Source organism: Brienomyrus brachyistius, chromosome 12, assembly GCF_023856365.1.
Source record: "Brienomyrus brachyistius isolate T26 chromosome 12, BBRACH_0.4, whole genome shotgun sequence".
Classification (NCBI taxonomy): Eukaryota; Metazoa; Chordata; class Actinopteri; order Osteoglossiformes; family Mormyridae; genus Brienomyrus; species Brienomyrus brachyistius.
This window is the reverse complement of record NC_064544.1, coordinates 11,986,453-12,006,958: the sequence shown is the minus strand read 5'-3', so window position 1 is coordinate 12,006,958 and position 20,506 is coordinate 11,986,453. Positions and strand designations below refer to the sequence as shown.

The 20,506-nt window shown below is 47.1% G+C and overlaps 1 protein-coding gene across 1 annotated transcript in view; it reads left to right on the top strand.

Annotated features, from left to right (window-relative positions):
- Nucleotides 1–20,506, top strand: part of LOC125704441 (receptor-type tyrosine-protein phosphatase delta-like) — a 362,466-nt gene that overhangs the window by 4,001 nt on the left and 337,959 nt on the right.

Here is a 20,506-nt window from a genome sequence, read left to right as displayed (position 1 = left end):
TTTTGGCTGCAAAATAATTTTGTCTTAAGCTGTCCTGACTTCTCATTTGAGAGGGACCACGGGGTATGGGGAGGGACGGGGTTGGGGGGGGGGGGGTGACCTTGAATCTCCTTCAATTCGCTCTCATCCGTAGACACACCCAGCACCGAGGGCCATTCGTTCTCATTAGGCTACTAGCCTCTGAACTTCCTCAAGACATCGAGAAGAGACACTTGTGGGGGGAGATTGGTGGGTTGGGGTACAGCTCATTTTCAGAACGCTCCCCCCCAACCCCCACCCCCACCCCCAGCCAACCATGGTGGTGAGGTCTGCAATTGGGAATCTCTGTGTGACGGGTGATTGGTTACTTCAGTAACTCTTTCCAATATGATGCATATATTTTTTCTTCGGCTAAATGGAAAATAGCCATGTAGCAACACAGCGCTTCATCTGCATCCGGGTGTCTGTCCACTTCTACTTATGTTCTGTATGGCAAGAACGATAAATCATATCTCTTAAGTTGTGGGATCCTACTGTCTTTCGCAGACTTTGACAGCATCTTTAGTGCCACGCGTGGCGTTTCAGCCGAAGATGTCACCCGATTTGCAGGCTTCTTGCTCCTGTGACTCAGCCGTTCCATGTTTAATTGCTGAAATATGGAATGAGCTCAGCAGAGAAGCAAAAGAAAATTACTGTAGACACCGGTGTGGCAAATCAGGCCGCTGTTGAGCCCGTTTACTGTGGAATTTACAAAAAAAGTGTAACATTTTTCTTTAGCAGGCATGGGAGCATGTGTGTCTGATGCATTTATTTGTATATTATAGATGTGGAATCTGTGGTGATATGCTTCATTGCAGAGTTTGGTCCTTCACTGGCTTTGAGAATATTTTACCTCTACCTGTGCTCGTGCTTCAGGCTTTGTTGTGTGTGTTTTTTTATCTCTATCTGTCTGTCTGTCTGTCTGTCTCTAGCCTTGGGCAAGTGTTAGTTGTTGTGGTGGTTTGCAGATGCTATAATTGCAAGGAGGATCTACACCTATGGTAGAAATGAGAAGGGCTCCTTCACCAGTGTTAGGGTTCCAGGTGCTCGGATGTTACTGATGGAGCTCTCTGTGCACTGACTGCCTGGGGGGGGGGGGTACAGTAGCCCCTGCTCACCTACAGTCTCTACCGCCATTGCCATCTTCCACACGCTGAGGGCCAGCTTGCCGTCTCTGCCGAGCCTACAGAATGCTCTAATTAAACATTAAAGCATTTCATGACGCTGCGTTCAACTGATGCTGTATGCAAATTGGACTGATGTGGGATTCTGGGAATCCTCACACGAGGTGATTATTCAGCCCGTGATGGTGTGAGGTTCCCGCACTCGTTTGCATGGGAACAGCAAATAGTCACGTGTGCTTCTGGATAAGTGGGCTTCAAGGGATTTGCGGCCAGTCTAATGAACCAGAGAAAGTAATTGAATCGGAAGAGAACAATACCTATTGCTAATTAGCCTTGGAGTCCATTTTTCTGAGAGCGAGTGTTTTGTGAGTAAAGTTATTGTCCCTGAAAATTACTTTTGGCATGGAAGCATGTTAACATGATTGGGTACCTTAATTAGATGCAGATATGGTGGTGTGCATCGTGCGTTAGGGGTTTAGGGACAAATATAGAAGCCATAATATCTGCAGGCTTAATTGAGAAATGGCTTGGAATGTTTGAACAGGGTGAGCTGTAAAAATGTGTGGTTTGCAAGACCCTCAGATTTTTGGGTTAGGTGCTCGGTCGACGGATTCCTTGAGGTTGAAGAGGATTGGTACTTAGTGCCGTGGAAGTTAATGGGTAGGGGATTTGGGAGGGGAGGGGAGTGAAGCCTGAACAGGGCTCTGTGGTGCAGCTCGCGGATTCGATGTTAGCGGTTAGCGGCGGGCACATGCACAGCAGCGCGGAAAGCTGTGGCAGTGCGTGGGCTGCAGATACAAGGAGAACAAAAAATAAATATGTGATTAGGCTGAGATAATGCGGAAAGGCAAAAAGACGCGACAGGGACGGTGCCTGTCTTCTGGCTGCATTGGGAATAAGCAGGTAAATCCAACCATAATTAACTTAAAAAAGGGGCCGTTCACAAACCCTTAAACTGGGTAATTAATTAGTCACCGTCTTTGTGGTGGCTTTGGAGATTTGCACAGAATCTGCTCCAGTTGTCGGCCCCTCGTTCTCGCAGATCTGCCACCCCCACCTCCTTCCAGCAGATTCCCTCGAATCTTGGGTCGACTCTGAACAAGGCCGATGCGGGTGACGGCGCTGGGTGGGGGGTGATCTTTGCAGCCCCCACTGGAGAGGTCGGCTCGTAGAGCGCTGTACCGGGGGCGGTCAGCCCGGGTCCGCTTCCACTGCCTGTCAACAGTGGTGTGTCGGGCTGCCGCGTGTCAGCTCAGAGCGGGTTTATGTGACGCGCAAAACCGCGTACTTATGCTACGTTTGCTATGCTAAGCTCGCGACGCTAGACTCGCTACGCTATGCATGCCATGGCTGACCCCTATCTCCCCAGGCGGAGATACCAAAAGGTGTCTCCCGCTGTCCGTGTGTCACTGCATAGCGGTAGACTTCAAACTCTTGTGTCACCTGATGTCAGCGTGGGGATTTCAGCCAGAGATCTGGCACGGCGTTTCCCGCCGCGGTCGCTGTTTATCGATCCGGTGTGCTTATGGAGCCTCTCTGGCCACCATGTGATCCCTGCTGCTGGAGGTGAGCACTGGGGAGGCTGGTGAGGAGGTGGGGGCACTCCTTGGCCTTCTTGCTAAGAATCAGTAAGCCGCCGGCCTCACATTAAAGCTGGTTTGTGGGCATCTGGGTAGATACCTGCTATACGTGGTTGTGCAAGGGCCCTGGCTCGCATTCCCCCAGCTGCTTGGGTGTATTTTTAGGACATGTGTAAATAAATAAACAAGGGGGGGGGGCACTCTGTGTATCTGCAGTCTGTATTCCAGGTGGAAGCTGTCCAGCGGTCTCCTCCTAATCCGTGACATCTGGGCTCTGCGTCGTCCGAGTGAGTCACTCGATGCTCTTCCTCGCTTTTAAGGTCATTCGCTCGTTAATTTATTTTCTAATTAGGATCACCTTCACCCAATGAATTTAGGGTGTTGTATCGTTTATGAGTGACTAAGAAATGTACATATATATAAATATATATATATTTTCTTTTTTGCCCCAGGTCGCGATGGGGTTCCGTTCTGAATAAATCTGTCGTAAGGAGAAAATATCGTAAGGTGAAAATTCATTTTTAATACAGTGCTCCTAACAAGCATCACAGCTTAGCCTAGCCTCCCTTAAGCATGCTTAGAACACTTACCTTAGTCTACAGTTGGGCAAAATCATCAACGCAAAGCCTCTTTTATTATAAAGTGTTGAATGTCCGATGTAATTTATTGAATAACGTACTGAAAGCAAAAAACATCTCCTCATAAACTTGAAAAACCGTAACCTGGGGAGCGTCTGCATATTTTCTTAATTGTCCATGGTTGTTTTGCACCCCCCCCCCCCCCCCGTTGTGAAAGTACTTGGTGATAAATAAAGGATTCAGATGAAAATAATATGTGCCTTTGTCCAGTCTCTTGGAACACCAGGATATAAGATCCCGTATCGCGAAAACTTTCGTTCTGACGTCCGGCTGTCCGCGTCGCATTAATATCGGAGGTAACCTTAGCATCCCGCAAGTTAGAGAAGGAAAATCGATGCGGGGTGAAAAATTAAATTTTCCGGTGTGCCTTTAGGCGAAGTACAGCCTCCCGACGTGAATTTTTTTCTCCCCGGGGTCCCCGCTGAGAGGGCGAGAAATGGAATGGAGGTTAGTCGTCACGGAAAGCGGGGAGCCGGACGGCCGGCGGCTGAGCTCACCTTTCCTATCGTCATCCGCCTAATGCCTCTGATGACTTAACTTTGTTACCCTTAAACATCCAGAGTTTAAAAGTGCATTTTAAGAACCAGCTACTGTATCCCTCTCTCTCTCTGGCTTTAGGTGGGGGTAAAATGAATGGGGGGGGAGTCAGGTGACATGCCTGTTCATTCTCCTGAGTCTTAACCCCAGCAAGCTTGTTTTTCTCCTGGGGCACAGACCACGAGCTCAGACGTACCCTGGTGCTTAACTGTGAGGGTGATGTTGTTTCTTTTTAAATTTTTTTTTTAAATTGTGTTTCCATCCTGTGGGGGCTAAAACTAATCTGAGGCCAAGTACAGCGCCCCTTCTGTGCCCTTGTCACGTGGTTCTGCTCTCTCTCCTGCCCAGAGCAAATCACTGAATCATCGAATGGAAGGGCGAGAGATTATGCAGTGATTGACACTCAGCGACGGCAGCAGACCATTTCATCCATGCAGTGCTGAGAATGTTCTAGTATCCTCAGATTGACAGCTTTTCAGCTCCTTTGTCGTCGGTTGCACTTCTAGGCTGATGCTTTTAACATGACTAATGAAATCCATAATTTCATATTACCCGGCCATACGTTCGGGGCATTTTTAATGATGCTTTCCAGCTTCTGTATGAGCGATTGGGCTTCGGTCCAGCAGCAGCTGCCCCATTGAGCCTACATCTACCACGCTCTTCTTCCTCCTCCTCTCCTCTCCGCTAACCACAGTGCTATCTGGAATTTCCACGAGTGTCAGAGCTCACGCTTTCTCACGCTGAATCACGCCTTCTCATGTCACTCAGTACAGTATCTTAACTTTGGTACGCTGTGTCTGTGTACATTGTTATAAGAAATTTTTAATTAAATGTGCGTTCTGCCTCGTACCCCGTGATTCTTAGGATAGACCTCTGGCTTGATGTGTCCCTACCCTCTAAACACCGTCATGCAAAATGGATGGACGCAATTTTAAATATGTTTTGTACACAATTTTGTAGCTTTTTGGGGCTTCCATGCAGAGGACTTTTTATGTTGTTTAGTGTAGCTGTTAGCCTCCCATGGCACCCCCTGAGGGAGGTGGCACACTTTAGCTGTGAGTGCCCTCGTGTGGTGGGGAATGAACAAGCATAACTGCCTCCTGGGAGCCTCTTGCACCAGCTACAGGTCACAAGCTAGTCAATGAAGTATAATTTGGCCCCTCTATGCCCTATAGAGAGGTTCGAGTGACCGCCCCCCTCCCCAAGTTAGCTTGCCCTTAAAGTCAAACGTTATTGCTTTGTTTTCTTGTTGTGTTTTGTTCAGAGTGATTGCAACGATGGTGAAATTATTGAGAGTCTTCTTAAAGACTATGGTTAAAACAAGTGATAAAGTAGCAGTGTTAGCCACTTGCTGAATTTTAGGTCAATTTTCGCTACATTACTCCCTGCAGTTTTCTTTGAGACGGAGTCCCTATCTGACTTGTGATATTTGCAGGGAAAGCGTAAAGCTTGGAGTGGCGGTTCTGATATATGTCTAGGTGAGATGTTGCGGTTTACACAGGCAAGTATTGTGTATGAAATGCATTTTCCCAGCATGAAATTAGCATGAAATGAGGACCAGTGGACCCATGCACGTCACACACGCAGAATTTGAAACGAGGGAAGATGAGAGAAGATTAGGGTGAAAAAACACTCTAATTTTACATAAGTGGACTATTTTCAGTTTAGGGGAATCCTGCTCTCCTTTATAGGATTGTCACTCCCTAGGCTTTGCGATAGGCTTGGGTAGTATTACGATAATACAGTGTACCGTGGTATTTTGGGTATACCACGGTATTTCTTTCTGCGGTTTAGTATTGTGGGGCCCATGCTCATCTAATTTTATTGTAATTTTTCAACATACCAGAATAGCATTGCTTTTGGCAATGAAGTCAAACTACCATATATATCATAGTATAATTTCTGGACGGTAGGACTATGGACAGTTTGACTCTGCCTGAGCTTACTTTATAGGAATACCATTATTTCCATTTCTGAGAATGCTGTTTCCATTTTGGTTTTCTGGAAAGGAAAAAAAAAAAGAATGTTTGTTTATTTATGGATTTCAGTGACCGAGTCGTGGCTGAGGCAAAGCGAGGCCAGAAACGTTACGACGCGCAAGCTGGTTACCCCCCTGGTTATTCCTTTGACGTGTCCCTGCAGGGCACTTGGACGTGGTCTTTGACATTACAGAACACATCATTTCGCCTGCTGATTATAATCTTCCCCGTTCAGCACGCAGGGTCTCCGCTTGTGATGGTCTCACCTGTCAGTCAGGATTCTGTTTTATTATCTGCATTCCCAAGCAGGCGGAGATGGAGTCAGAGGCTGAGAAATATACATTTTTCTGCTTGGCTATGTATAAAATCGGGGCAAATCCAGCCTGTATCTAAACGGGTTCGATGGCCTGGACTGAAAGAGGAAGTCAGCACTGGTGGGGAGGGGCGAACCTGCTGAGCTATATGCGCTCTGCGCCACTATGGTACAATAGTCTCACGTTGGGGTTAAGTGTGTCAGTCGGCACAAGCCCTCGGCGCAGGATTAACTGTGCCTTGCTTCCCAAGCCCCTTGTCAAAAGGAGGGGAGAACGGAAGCAGCGTTCAGACGGTGAGAATGCTGATGTGAGATCTAATCCAGCCGCGGCTCTAATCCCGAGATTACGGGAGCTAGGCTTTAAAATGGTTTTGATGAACAGCATGGATCGAGTCGTCCACGAAGGAATTCACGCCCTGCGCCGTCAGAACCGGCTTGACTCTTCCAGATTTGTGAACTGATGGTGAATAAAATGTATGTTTGTACACCTCTGTGATCAGGGTTCGAGGAATTCTCTTTCTGCTTTTGTTTCATGTATATACGGCATCGGGATATCATGTAATATTTGCGTGCATGTTACATGATGATATTTTTTTTCTGCACTGTCCTGTTAGGAGCTGCACTAAGGTTCTGTGGCGTGGGCAATGGGCATATGGGCTGGAGTAAAACAGGATTTATCAGATGGAAAAGTGTCAGAGAGCTTCTAAGTTTTTATTTGGGTTTTTCAATCGGGGAAAGCAGGTTAGCTGTCCGTCCTGGCGTGGCTTTGTACCTGTGAAGAGTCTCTCTCTTGCTGTGCGGTTTTTTTTTTTTTTTTTTGTACTTTCGGCTCTGATGTCACCCGTGGCAGGTTCTATATGTCCTCGTCACACTGTCGCAGATCGGTGACAGATGACAGACACGCAGCTGACTCGCGGGTGGGTGTGTGAGAAGCCCGAGATCACGGCGTCCCATCAGAAAGGCGAGATGCCTGGACGGGTCCCCCGTAATTCACCGATGCGCGCCGTTTATTTGGTGCAATGTCTGCCGTGAGCCTATTCGTTAGAGTCGTCTAGGTTCCATTGTCGTTGACTTTACGTGGGCGGTGTTTGCGTGTTAATGTTTCATTTTGTTGTTAGATTCACAGCGTTGCTCCATTTGTATGCACTCACAAGGCTATAAACAAATTACACACACATAATAACATTTAGCTTCAGTTCTGGGGTTCTGCTTGGGTCCCCACTGCACTGAGTAGGCTGCTCTCTTCGCCTGAATAGCTGCATGTATATCTTTAGCTCTTGTTGTCGAGTGTATTCTGGGAATTATTCGTTAATGCGGTTCTATAGCCTGAGCTGTAAGGGCGATCAATATGAAATTGACTCTGTGTCCTATACAGTGCTTTATATGTTCATATAGGATATAACGTTCAAGTTAAAATAATAGGCGGCAATTCCCATGACTCTGACCAGGATAAGCGGTTGAAAGATGGATGGATTGATATACAGAAGTGATGCTATATAGACCATCAGCTTTACTCATGTATTTATTTGCATTGACCTATGAAATACATACAAAGCAGGGCAGGTGTGTAAATACAGTAAATGTCAAACATGGATCTAGTGCTTTGTCAAATCAAATACAATGCAATTTGCTGTATTTACATGATTAAGTTTTGCTATAATGAATGAAAAAAATGTTCATTTTCATGCTGATTCAAAAATAGGTTACTGTTTTGCTATCAGTCAGAGCTACACTACTGAACTGAATGAGTTCGGTAATGAAACACCAGTTATCTTAGCACAAGCCATGGAATAGCTGATCTTGGGGGCAATTCTTTTTGCCTTTGTAATATTACTATTACGTAATACAAATATCCTAATACTACAGAGAAGGATTACGGCATACCTTAGAGCCGGCAGTATCCAGACCATCTTTCATGTCCCGAAGAAACCAATATTGATGTTCGGAATGATCTGGCTAGCGTGATATTCCGTTTAAAAATGCTAATCCTGTTGCGCTCTGGGTTATCGGAATCCTGTGTGATTGCAGGTAGTTTCCTATGCAGCGCTGACTTGTGTCCAAGCCAGAGTCACTGAAGGATTCCATCAGCTGTCAATCATGCGTATCCAAGGTGACGGCCTCCTCCTGCCTACCATATGTTCCCTTCTGTGGTCCTGACCCAGCCGTTGGGTGGATGTGCTTGGGGGGGACTGGTGGTGGTGTGCTCTGGTCTCCTTCCCAGTATCATGTCTGCTCAAGGTTGAGTGGTGATTGGGAACATATCGGGGGGGACACACAATGCAGATGTGTATTTGGGGAGCGGCTATAACGAGATGATGCGTTCCAGTGAAAAGGCATTGGGAAGGCCACCAATGGGATCAGGTGACGAGATTCGGGGCGGGACTCAAACCAGGACACAGTAAAATTACCAGTAATCACATATAGGCGAATGAAATGGGTTTGTCACCTGACCGGATTGTCCACATTCCTTGTATTACAGTTTATTATAAACTAATATCATTAACGTGTGCTTCCTTTCTCACTGGTACTTTGATCGAGCTCAGGGTTTGCTCCATACCTATTGAGATGATTAAAAAAGGTGGACTTTTGAACCGAATGCATGTTCAACATGTATTTTGACTTCATTTTTTCACCCTGCAGACCTTATTTGATATCACTTTCCGTCAGAAGTGCGGCTTGCGAGCTATTTTCATTATAGGGCTTTAAACTGAGAAAACAAATTAGCATTCCTCCGCAGGCAGCAGCGAAGCCGAGCCGATCTGAGCCGTGCCGAAGAGGGCCCTCTGAGAGACACGGCCGTCCAAATTTAACTTTCATGCTGACAAAGTGCTATAATGATTCACCGCTCCTCTTCCGCGGCCGGCAGCGGCGCGCGTGACCAACTGCGGGGCCAGCACGCGGGCGGGGCTCTGCATGCAAGCCGCGCGACCGCCAGGATGAATCTGTGATAAACTGTCCCCGGAGACCCATAAACACGTTCTCCATTCAAGGATTTATATATTATTTGCACATACACACATATGCAATATAGAATACTTGCATGCAGACTTCAAACGGACGCTTGTAGATGCAGGCTGTGTTTCGCGCGGCTCTTCACTCCGGACCCCGAGTTGCCACCTGGCGCGTGCTACGCCGGCGTCTCGCGCCCTTCCTTTTTTCGCGCGCCTCCGAGATGGGGATGCAGGGGAGGCGCGAGCCCCCCGCCCCGGCGAGTGGCGCTCCTGTCAGCCTGGCGGAGAGCCTCCCCAGAAGGCAGGCACAGAATGTTCTGTTTGCAAGAATCTTTGCCGGTATCCGATCAAAGATCGGAAAGTAGCTCCTAAGATTTGTAGTGACTGCTGTCCTCTGATGCCAGCGCACTTTAATAACGATATGTGATTAAATTATGGGAAAACGAAATACACAAGAAACCTTGCATGCATGCTTCACATTCAATGTTAAATAAAGTGAGTAAATTGATTAAATTAATGCATTACGTAATTTTGGCAAATGCAGCGTTTAAACCTTTTGGTTTTTATAGATATTTTTTTCCGTCATGTGCTGAATGCCCGTCTTCAGCAGGCGTGGATTCTCCGAAGAGCCGCTTGTCCGTGAATTTGCGACGTTCTCCGGTTGTCTTTGAGCAGATAATCCGTCTCAGGCAATGTATGTTAAGCGGGTTTAGTGAGATAACATTCGGCTATAAAGGTATTTTCTGCAGAGTTTGAATGTCAGTTGAAACCGATATTACAGGCAGTAATTGCCGCAGAATGGATCACAATGGCTCTACAGCATCATCCATTAATGTGATTAAAATTGTAAGGAGTGGCGCTTTTTTCACAGCTTTTGCTGTGTGTCTGCCTTTTCGGGTGTTGACAGTGTTCAGTAATATCATGGCTATGCTATAAAAAACAGGCACATGTCTAGTAAACTTTGACCTAGGACTACAGGTGTAAGCAGTGCGGTTCAATTACAAACTGCCTCTGTGTTTATGAACAGGACATAAAGAAATTTCTCTAAAAATTGTTTAGATGATAAAATATCTAAAAGTCATGCTGGACCCTTGAGGAAATGCTCAATATCATTTTGATTAAACAAGCCAAATGTGAATGGCATGACTATGTCAGTCAGGTTAAAAACAGTTTTTTTTAATTTGCTTGAATCTGTACTACATCTCCAGTGCTTTTGGGAAATTCTTTGAAAACCTACTTATGAACGTTTTTATGCTTTTTTTTTGGTTTCCTGTGGTTTATATTTAAGACGGTTCCAACCAACATTTACATTAAAGAATAGCCTGTCTTTTACTGTGAAATCTGTGCCTTTTATCGCTGGAGATATTATTATTATTATTATTATTATTATTATTATTATTTAATTGTTGTGAGTAAATTTTATTTTAATTTACCATATCTCCCTTTTGTCTGTTTGACATAAAGCACTTTCTTTATGTTTGACCCGCCAGAAATGTTATTTGTGAGCAGAGCAGTCCTGTAACAAAATTTATTCATTGTTTTCTTAGATCTTGGATATTTTATGTGTGTACAGTGATTTCCGTTGTAAACTGTTTACCATTGAGGTCAACTCAGTATTTTTGCCTTTTGATATTCAGTCCTGACACCGATTTGGAAACAGCTGTAATGTGTGACCCTGAGAGCAGTGGGTTTGACCGAAAAAATGGCGGCTTCATAGCCTTTTCCTGCGCAAACATCTGATGGGGCCTGGTAGAGAGGCCTGGTGTGGAAGGTTCTTTGTAGGCAGCCCTGCAGTGAGGGTTACACAGGTGGAGTGGGCTGTTTGAGGGCGAGGAACGCCGTTTGATTCGTAGGCGAATGAGCCTTGGGCTGTGAGTAGAAGGGTGTTGGGGGGGGGGGGGGGGGGGTTAGGTGGGAGCAGGCAGACTCACCGAGCCGGGGGCTTTGAAATCAGATGTACAGAGGTCAGCCGGGGCTGGACATAGCCAGAGGTCTTTACGGAGCCGTGCTTGTGAGCGGATCCAGTCCTGCGTGTTCCGTTGCTTTTACTCTCCGTGTCTGTCATATCGCGGTGTAATGGGTGAGGCGGGGTGGATAAATTTGACGGCCATGGTGCTAAATGAGTGAATTAATGGGGATGTTAGGAACAGGTGGAGTTTTCCCTCAGGCGCTCTGGGGGGGGGGGGGGGGGTTTCTGCTGGTGCTCCCTCCCTCCAGCTGAGCACATTTTGTCGCGGGGGGTGCGGTCGCCGCTTTTCCCATAATCCTCCCAACTCTGCCACTGCTGGAACTCCGTCCTGTAGGGGAGAGGTACCGATCGATCGGTATACCGACGTGACATTTCACTGTAGGAAGTGAGCGTGGGCCATTCACTATTTTACATGAGCGAGGCAATTAAACGCCATGCACCAGACGTTTCCCCAGCGCAATTATGCCCTTGTGCTTTTCGCCGTGTCCGCCAGATCCGTCTGGTCTCATCATGGAAGTAGAGATGGATTTAGATTAGAATTGGAATTGAAGCGAAGGAATTGATCGTCTCCTTGTTTGCTCACTGGACTGTTATGCTCAGGCCGTGTAATTTGCTGTCAGGAATATACGGCAGATCGTGTTTAGGGATGACGATGAGGCCCGGACAGAAGCTCCGGTCCTTTCCGGAGGACGCGATGCTTTATTCCTTCCCTGGTGTCTGATTCTAAAATGTTAATACATGCGGAAGGAGCAGAGTGGCGATTTGTATGTGTGACATTGCCCAAATCAATGGCTTAATAATCAAAGGATGATATGAAACGACTTATAATGTGTGTGCTTCTAAGGAGTATCAGTTGGATCCGATTCTGTGGTGTGTGTGTGTGTTTTGTACTGTGTACATGCTCTGTGCGGGGGGGGGGGGTTGTTGAAAATGCAGGATGTTTGCATCTTGTGACTAAGACAAGCACCTGGCTTTCCTGATTGTTCGCAATTATCAGACTATTTGCCAATAAAATTCCTGCACCTTGATGGCAATGCAGGTAATTATAGGCACCTATACTTGTTTTTGTTATCATGTGGCACGAACAGCACAAAATTCTAATTAGTATCTAATTGTGGGATAAACAAAACTTGTTTTTTTTTTTTTTGTTTTGATTTGGCACGTCCTGTTTGCGTGATCTATGTGTGTAAGGCAGGACGGCAGACAGCTGCGAAGCCCTGGTTATGGGACGGCCCCCAAAGCAGCTGTCATGTGACTGCAGATGAGACCTTGGCATCAGGCGGACCCCACCTGGAATTCCCCATTACTGTGCGGCTGTCATTTTTGCATTCCCGATGGTGGGGGGTGGTTTGAAAAGTAAGGGAGGGGGAGGTGGGGTGTTGATTAGGGGTGACTGCTGGGGTTTGAGCATGGCACTAATTAGCACAGCTTCCCCCCCCCCCCCCGAGGCACACAAGCAGCTTTCCCTCTTGCTCGCCGATTCCCTCTTACTCGTCTCCCTCCCTCGACTCGCTTTGAAGGTTCTACTTACTGACCTGGTCCTTTTTTCGCATGATGTATGTTTATTTTGTTTTAATCTGCCAGGACCTGAGTGCTTACCATAACTGATTCCATTCTTAACTCTTCACACTACATTTGTCTGCGCGAGTCCATTGTTCTGCATCTAATTTTCCCTGGTTAGTATGTGATATAAAGTACCGCGGCATTCTGGGATTGCTGGCAGAGGGCCGTTTAGCGATCCGCACTCGCCGCAAAGCTGTGGATTCATAAACCCGGGGAACAATCCCTTAAGCCGGCCGCGCCGCGAGCCAGCCCCTGTTCCACATTCCACCCGGCGCGGGTCTCCGTGGAGACGAATCGCGGGATCATCGATCATCTGTGAACGTTCACTGCCAGCGCCTGCCCGCCATTCCCTTTGTTCCTGCGGACTAAATTCATGCAGGTGCTCTGGTGCATTGTTGCCCTTTATGCGCCCCGAAACGGACACATCTTTGCCCACCGTGTTCGTTTGCCACCTTAGATGAGATTGGGAAAGCTCACGGGCGTGTACCCCAACCCTCGTTTATGTGCGTATAGTATAGACTGCAGCTCAATACTTAAGATTTTTCAACGGCGCTGCGGAGGGGTGGGGGGACAAAGGTCATCCATTTGCCGGTGGCAGAGTGTAATAAACAAACAAGCGTATAAATAAAAACTGGCCAAGTGCTTAACGGGCTAATGAGACAGATGCGACCGGCGGTAATCAATGGGCCGGTGGGACGGCGATCATCACACGTTCTTTAAGGACGTCTTAATTGGATGCCGCTCATTTGCATGGCGCCGGGAGCTGACTGCTACCATCAGCGCCGACTCCTTGGCCATGCCGATGCCCACATGAACGCAACGCGTCGCCCCCCCGGATTCACGGTACCTTTAAATCGCACTTAAGTTCCGCTATCTTGGACGTCGACGAAATTCCTAAAACGTGGAGAAGGAGCCCCCCAATTAAGAGGGGTTTGAGTAGAGTGCCTTTAATGTCGCACGTCACACAGCCCGGAGGAGACATGCTGCTCGTTTTCAAATTAGAGAGTGGAGGGCAGGCGGTGGCTTAACGTCAAATTATCTCTGCTTAATTTGGCTCCGTCACTTTAAAAATTGGCCATGATAGTAGTTATAAATATCAGGGTGCAAGGGCCCCTGTTTAAATACCTATCATTTTATAAAATGTCCATTTTCCCGTTAAATTTATTTTGTTTTTTGACTGCCCTGAAGTGCTATACTTCTACCCACCACTAAATGTTGTTTCAGCTGGTTAGTCGCTATTCATATACATGTAGATTAGGTAATATGTAAAGAGTTTTAGCATTAATGTGCTAACGGTGGAGTAGGCCTGTATATCTATATGTAAGCCACATAATTGCAAACATTTTCACTTATAGGCACAACATGTGATAATGATCCGTAATAGATCCACTTATCACAAGTATCTTTATCTAATCTCCAAAATATCAACAGCACCTGTGGGCTTTTTATCAAATGGCGATGACCTCTGCGAATTATTCTGTTCTGCGTCTGTATATTGCAGGATTTGTATTTAAAGAGAAACGGCTGCGGTAGCAATTATGCTTTCCATTTTTACTTCGCCATGGGTAATTTGCCCATATACGTGCTATGCTAATTAGGAAGCGGCGAAAACACAGAGCATGACAGGGCCGGACCGCGGAATTAATTAGATGGACCGTTAATGGCTGCGAGGAACAAACGACGCCGCCGTCGGTGCTAGCGGGACCCCGGGGGGTCAACGAGACCACCATTAATATTCCGGGGAAGTGACACGGAGGCCCAGGTTGCTTCAGCTGCCTGCTGAAGTGGGTAGCGCATCTTAATTTTGGGGGGCGGCTCAGCGGATCGCCTCATCCCTCCGGCGATGCCAACGACGTTCAGGATACTGGAGTTTCTGCCAGTCGCTCACCTGCTGTGCCATCCCACGCTAATATTGCTGAGGTACCTATATATATATATATATATATATATATATATATATATATATATATATATATATATATATATATATATATATATATATATATATATATATATATATATATAAAGGAAAAAGAAAAAAAGCAATGACAGGTAGATGTTTTTATTTATATAAAAGGCACATATTCCTCCAGATTACTCTCGTATCTTTACGGTTCTCTCTCTGTAGCAATAAGTTTGATTTCAGAGTCAGTGGCTTTTAATCATGATGCATTGGGGTAGAGTACATGCTGCCTTTGCCTTTGGTTAGTATCACTGTACTTATTTTTTATTTTTTAAAAGTACTCATCCCTTGGTTTTGCAGCCATCCTTCTTTATTAGGTTATTGCGCTCGCCGCTGTGGTCTCATTAAGATTTTATTGTGTGTCCTTTGTCAATTTTCTTTGTAGCTAGCGCTCAGAATTTTCGTTCTATGATTTCTTCGACTGTTTGTTTCTTTTATAATCCTTAGCCGTAAAACGCTGAAAATGTACACGCCTGTCTTTGTAATACATCAAAACGCGGAGTCATTTGATATCCGCGGGTCCTTTAATCTGAAGTTTTGTGTAATGAAAATAAGTGACTGGGGGAGGAAGTTGATTTGCAGGCTCTTGCTCCCCGTTGGCTCGGAACCCCAGGGTGAGTTTGCTATTCTGGGCACTCCCAGAATCCCAAGCCGTACCGAAGCGCTACATCAGAGACCTGTCACTTAATTAGGCCTCATTTCTTAGCTGTAATTACCACTCGGGGTCCGCACCGCTGGCATGTTGCGAGCCCCTGTGCTGTCGGAGCATACCCTCTTGTGGCGAACAGCCCTTTAGCTCAGCGGGAGCTCGTGTGAACTGGGATTTTGGCCGGTCGCCGTGGGGTCTGCCATGTGCACCAGAGGTGTGTCAGATTGGAGGGGAAGACACATAATTTAGGGATTTACATTTTCACTTGTTCCTGAGAAGGGGATGTGGTGGTTTAAAGCACTCCCATGCCCCCCCCCATTACAGAAGCAGTTGCTTTTGGTCCCCTTAGCCCATGATGAAATTATGCTTTGTATGCCATTTGCATACAAAGAGTATAGCTCTATTGGAATGCTACTTTTGACATATCCCATCATGCTCTCCTTTGAGACCCACACATATATATTTATACTTAAGAGCAAAGCTTGGAGTCCATTGTAGGCCATTTATGCAGTGCAAAAGATTGGAGTCCATTGCAGGCCATTTATGCAGTGCAAAAGCTTGGAGACCATTGCAGGCCATTTATGCAGTGCAAAAGCTTGGAGACCATTGCAGGCCATTTATGCAGTGCCGCTGCAGCATTTTGCTTAAGGACCTTGCTCAACAGCCCAACAGACATGTGACTATTCCGCCAAAGATAGGATTCAAACCGGAGACCTTCCAGTCACAGGTGCAGGGGCCTAACCCACTGAGCCACACCCTCCGCCTACAGCCGTGAGCCCAGACGCAGGTGCAAGGACTCTCCTGGTTGGGGGTGTGATATCAGGGCTGGCCAGTGGGCGGAATCTCACACCCAGCCTCAGGAGTCCAGCCTCGCAGGTTGGGCATACAGCTCGCAAATTAATCGGCCTTGGAGTAGCCACGACCTACAGGCAAGCAGATAATGAAGCCGGGGAAAGGATGGAGGTGTGAAGCCTGGTTCCATTGTTTGTTCTAGGGGGCATGTCTTTTTTTGGGGGGTGGGGTATTATTACATCATGTACGACCTCTGTGCCCCAACACGGCATCTCAGAATAATTGCCCTATGTATCCTGCCAGTCGGCAGGCAAAATTACCATCAATGAGATTCTGTAGCCTGTCTGCCACCCCCCCACCACCACCACCACTGGGCCCAAAACATCCCCTCATTACCCTGTGAGGTATTGGCTCCGGATCCAGCTACATGTCCTAATCGTTGCCGTGCTAGCCATTATTAAATATTAATCATTTCAGACGGACGCGGCTCTATTTAAGCAAGTTCACCTCGTGTCAAGCGGTGCGAGTCTAACAGGAAGTGAAATGTAGGCCAACGAATTCATAGCTGCGGGTCTGATGTTTAAAACGATGAGCGACGCTTCTCTCGTCAGTTACGCCGCATAAACTCCTATTTAAATCATTTGAATTACAAATGAATTGAATGTTGAAGTAGTATAGGCCCAGCTTTATGCATACTGTCCTTTCCTGTAATGTGCAATTTGTTCTATAGATTGTTGTAGCAATGTTTATGGTGGGATATAATGACTTGTAAATGAAATAGCTATCTAATTCTGTAATCGTTTGGTGTAATCTTCAATAAGCGGTTTTGTTTAACCTGCTTGTGTCATTTGTGATGTGAGCAGTTTGTCCTTCAACTGTAATGTTGGCATATTGAGTGTGTTTGTGTGTGAGGCAAGTATAATCACTATCATGGATGACTGGAATTGCCATGTCTGTCATCATGGGGGGGTAACAAGCTTTTATTCCTGAGATCCATTTCTCATTTCTGTTTTCTTTGAATTAGCAACAAATATTAACGTTATTACTATTATAATGTTCTCATGTCATAAGTTTTTTTTGAGCTTTGAAGCGCGTAACTCCTTGATTTTAAAATAAGTCTTGTGATCCATTTAGAAGTTTCTAGTTTTTACTGTTTATGTAGTCTGAATGGGGAATTGAACCAACATCATTTAGGTTATAGGTCTGTATTTTTAGGCACTGCGCTCGCTACTGGTGGCAGAAGGTTTTCTTGTAAGGAGTACGTCATAAAAGTTCATGAGCGTGTCTTACTTCAGCTTTTTGGTCTCAAACTAGTCCTCGGGGACCCCACAAACAGTCCACGTTTCGGACTGTCTGGTAGGGATATGGGAGGGAGCAAAAATGTGGACTGTCTGGCAGGGAGGGAGCAAAAATGTGGACTGTCTGGCCAAGAACTAGGAGGGAGCAGAAATGTGGACTGTCTGGCAGGGAGCTGGGAGGGAGCAAAAATGTGATTGTCTGGGTGAGAGCTAAAAGGGATTAAAAATGTGGACTGTCTAGTCGAGAGTTATGAGGGAGCAAAAATGTGGACTGTCTAGTCGAGAGCTAGGAGGGAGCAAAAATGTGGACTGTCTAGTCGAGAGCTAGGAGGGAGCAAAAATGTGGACTGTCTGAGGGTCCCTAAGGAACAAGTTAATAAACACTGTGCTCCAGAATGCTGCCAACAGGCCACTGTCCCTGGTGCTGAAAGCAACACAGCCCCTGGATGATGCTGTATGTGGTGGTATCGCGTGCTTGGGGCCCTGATTTCTGGTAAAGGACCGACACGCCCGTTTCAGTCGCCTCGTTAAGCCGCTGCTGCTTGAAGACGCTCACGGGCAGCAAGGAGTCGCCTTCTGTCACCAGCCACCCTCTCTTTAATTGATATTTCCGCACATGCTGTCCGTGCCGCCGGGTCTGCGGTTTCACACCTGCTCCCTGGCGGCTGCGCTCTCCCTGATGTGCGGCTGTCTAGCTGTGCTATGCGCCTTACTGATTAGCGCGCTTTAACTGCTGGGGCTGTGAATGCGTTTTTCTCTCGGCAGTCCCAATGTCATCTGGATGGACTGGACACTTCTGACAGCATGGTGGAAATGCTCTCACTCACCCTGTCAGCTGGCTATTCTTTCTTTCTTTTTGTTTGTTGTCAAATAACCTCTGTTTAGACCAGTAAGGGACAGGATGTCGAGCGTCACACGCTGCATATGTTTGATATGATTTATATCTGCTGACCTGCTGTTTCCCTGCAGGTATGAATGCTGGGGGTCAAAGGTTGCATGGCTTCCTCGAACGCCAGGGCTTTTCCATTAGAATCGGAACCCGAAATATTTTTCTTTGTTTATGTCAACATGATGTATATATTTTTTGTGGTGATGTGAAGGGGAGCCATGGAGCTGAGGGGTATTCCAGTCAGCGATCTCAAAGCCTGGGGGGGGGGATTTCAGATGGAGCAGCTCTAGGAATATGAAATGCATTGTAGGGAGACCGTCTAGTCCTGCCTGGGGGGCATTTCTGTTCCTCTGCCTAATTCTGAACAGCTGTAGAGAAGGTTCTTCCCGTGAGCCCCGTGTCCTCCCCGAGCCGGGCGCCCCGTGTCCTCCCCGAGCCGGGCGCCCCGTGTCCTCCCCGAGCCGCGCGCCCCGTGTCCTCCCCGAGCCGGGAGCCCCGTGTCCTCCCCGAGCCGGGCGCCCCGTGTCCTCCCCGAGCCGGGAGCCCCGTGTCCTCCCCGAGCCGGGAGCCCCGTGTCCTCCCCGAGCCGCGCGCCCCGTGTCCTCCCCGAGCCGGGAGCCCCGTGTCCTCCCCGAGCCGCGCGCCCCGTGTCCTCCCCGAGCCGGGCGCCCCGTGTCCTCCCCGAGCCGGGCGCCCCGTGTCCTCCCCGAGCCGGGCGCCCCGTGTCCTCCCCGAGCCGGGAGCCCCGTGTCCTCCCCGAGCCGGGCGCCCCGTGTCCTCCCCGAGCCGGGAGCCCCGTGTCCTCCCCGAGCCGGGCGCCCCGTGTCCTCCCCGAGCCGGGCGCCCCGTGTCCTCCCCGAGCCGGGAGCCCCGTGTCCTCCCCGAGCCGGGCGCCCCGTGTCCTCCCTATATCTTAAAATATTAACGTGAATTGTGGTAATTCTGGCTTTAGACAGGACTACTGTAAAGGTGGGCCTATATGGGGCCCAAAATCTCTCTGCTCAGATAGCCGATAGATCAGAAAATATTCATTGTAAATTTTAAATCTTAAAGTGACTTCTTGTTTTTATAATCACGGTGATGCAGTTCCCCTTCCAGTGTATGCATATGACCAGTCTGTAATATTGTAACTGCAAGGGAAAATCTGAATACTTTCAAGGTTTGTCTGATAACAATCTTTTGCGCACTTGCTATCTTTATATGCACTGGATAATTGAAGACTGTCTTCCTGTGTCGGTGATTAAGTAATTTAACACTGCAAGCCTTGCACATCTCCTAAGTGAAAATGAGAAAATATTTTTATCACTTGTTAGGGTTTTCTATAGATTAGCATTTTTTCCTCATTACTGCAGTGTAAAAAGCAACTTCACTTTGCAGCTCAGAGTGTAGAAGATTTCATTAAAGTAGCTGCTTAATCATGTAGGTGTTAAAATTTAATTAATGAAATGGTAGGCTGACTTCATTATTCTAACACATATTGGGTTCTTAAGATGAACGTGAGACATTTTGATTTTCGCAAGCGTGTCCTTGAAGTCAACCTTCTCTCTCCCTTCAAAATAGTCTTTGCTAAAGTTACTTGTTTTTGTGCCCTGGAACCCTTTGGACTAGCGGTGGTCAACTTTATCCAGAAAGGGCCGTTGGGTCTGCGGCTTTTCGCTACAGCTTCCTCATTAGATTATTATTTGGAGGATAAGATCCCCTTGGAGGATAAGATTGGCCATCCGTGTTCTGGACCTTTTATTGGAAATTAATAAGTGACATGGTGACCTTTGACCTTGTAGTTTGTTATTTCATTGCAGTATTATTGTCTAGTAACTTTAGAGTTTCCTATTTGAGTTTTATGGTAACTGTGGAGTCTTTGGTTGCTGTTTGATGGCAAATGGCACAATAAAAACAATTTTGATGTTTGTTTTCTGCTGGGAAGCTTCTTAGCTATTAGTTGGGAAGAGACCTAGGCCTCACTAAGCCCTCAGTGTGTGTGTGTGTGTGTGTGTGTGTTTATGGCTCTCCAGGCTCGGTGACTCTCGCTTCCTCTCTGCGGTTCACTGTCTCTCATCGCGGTTCTCTCTCTTCCCCATCAGGCCCAGTGACGCTGTGTCCTCTATGCTCTGTCGGGTTCCTTCCAGGACCGCTTCCTGTTCCTGTGGTTAAGCGCCGCAGGACCTGAGCCGGGCCTGTGTTAGCATGTTAGCATTAGCCACGCGTCACAAAGCGTGGTGAAGCCCAGAGCTGCTGCTGCATGT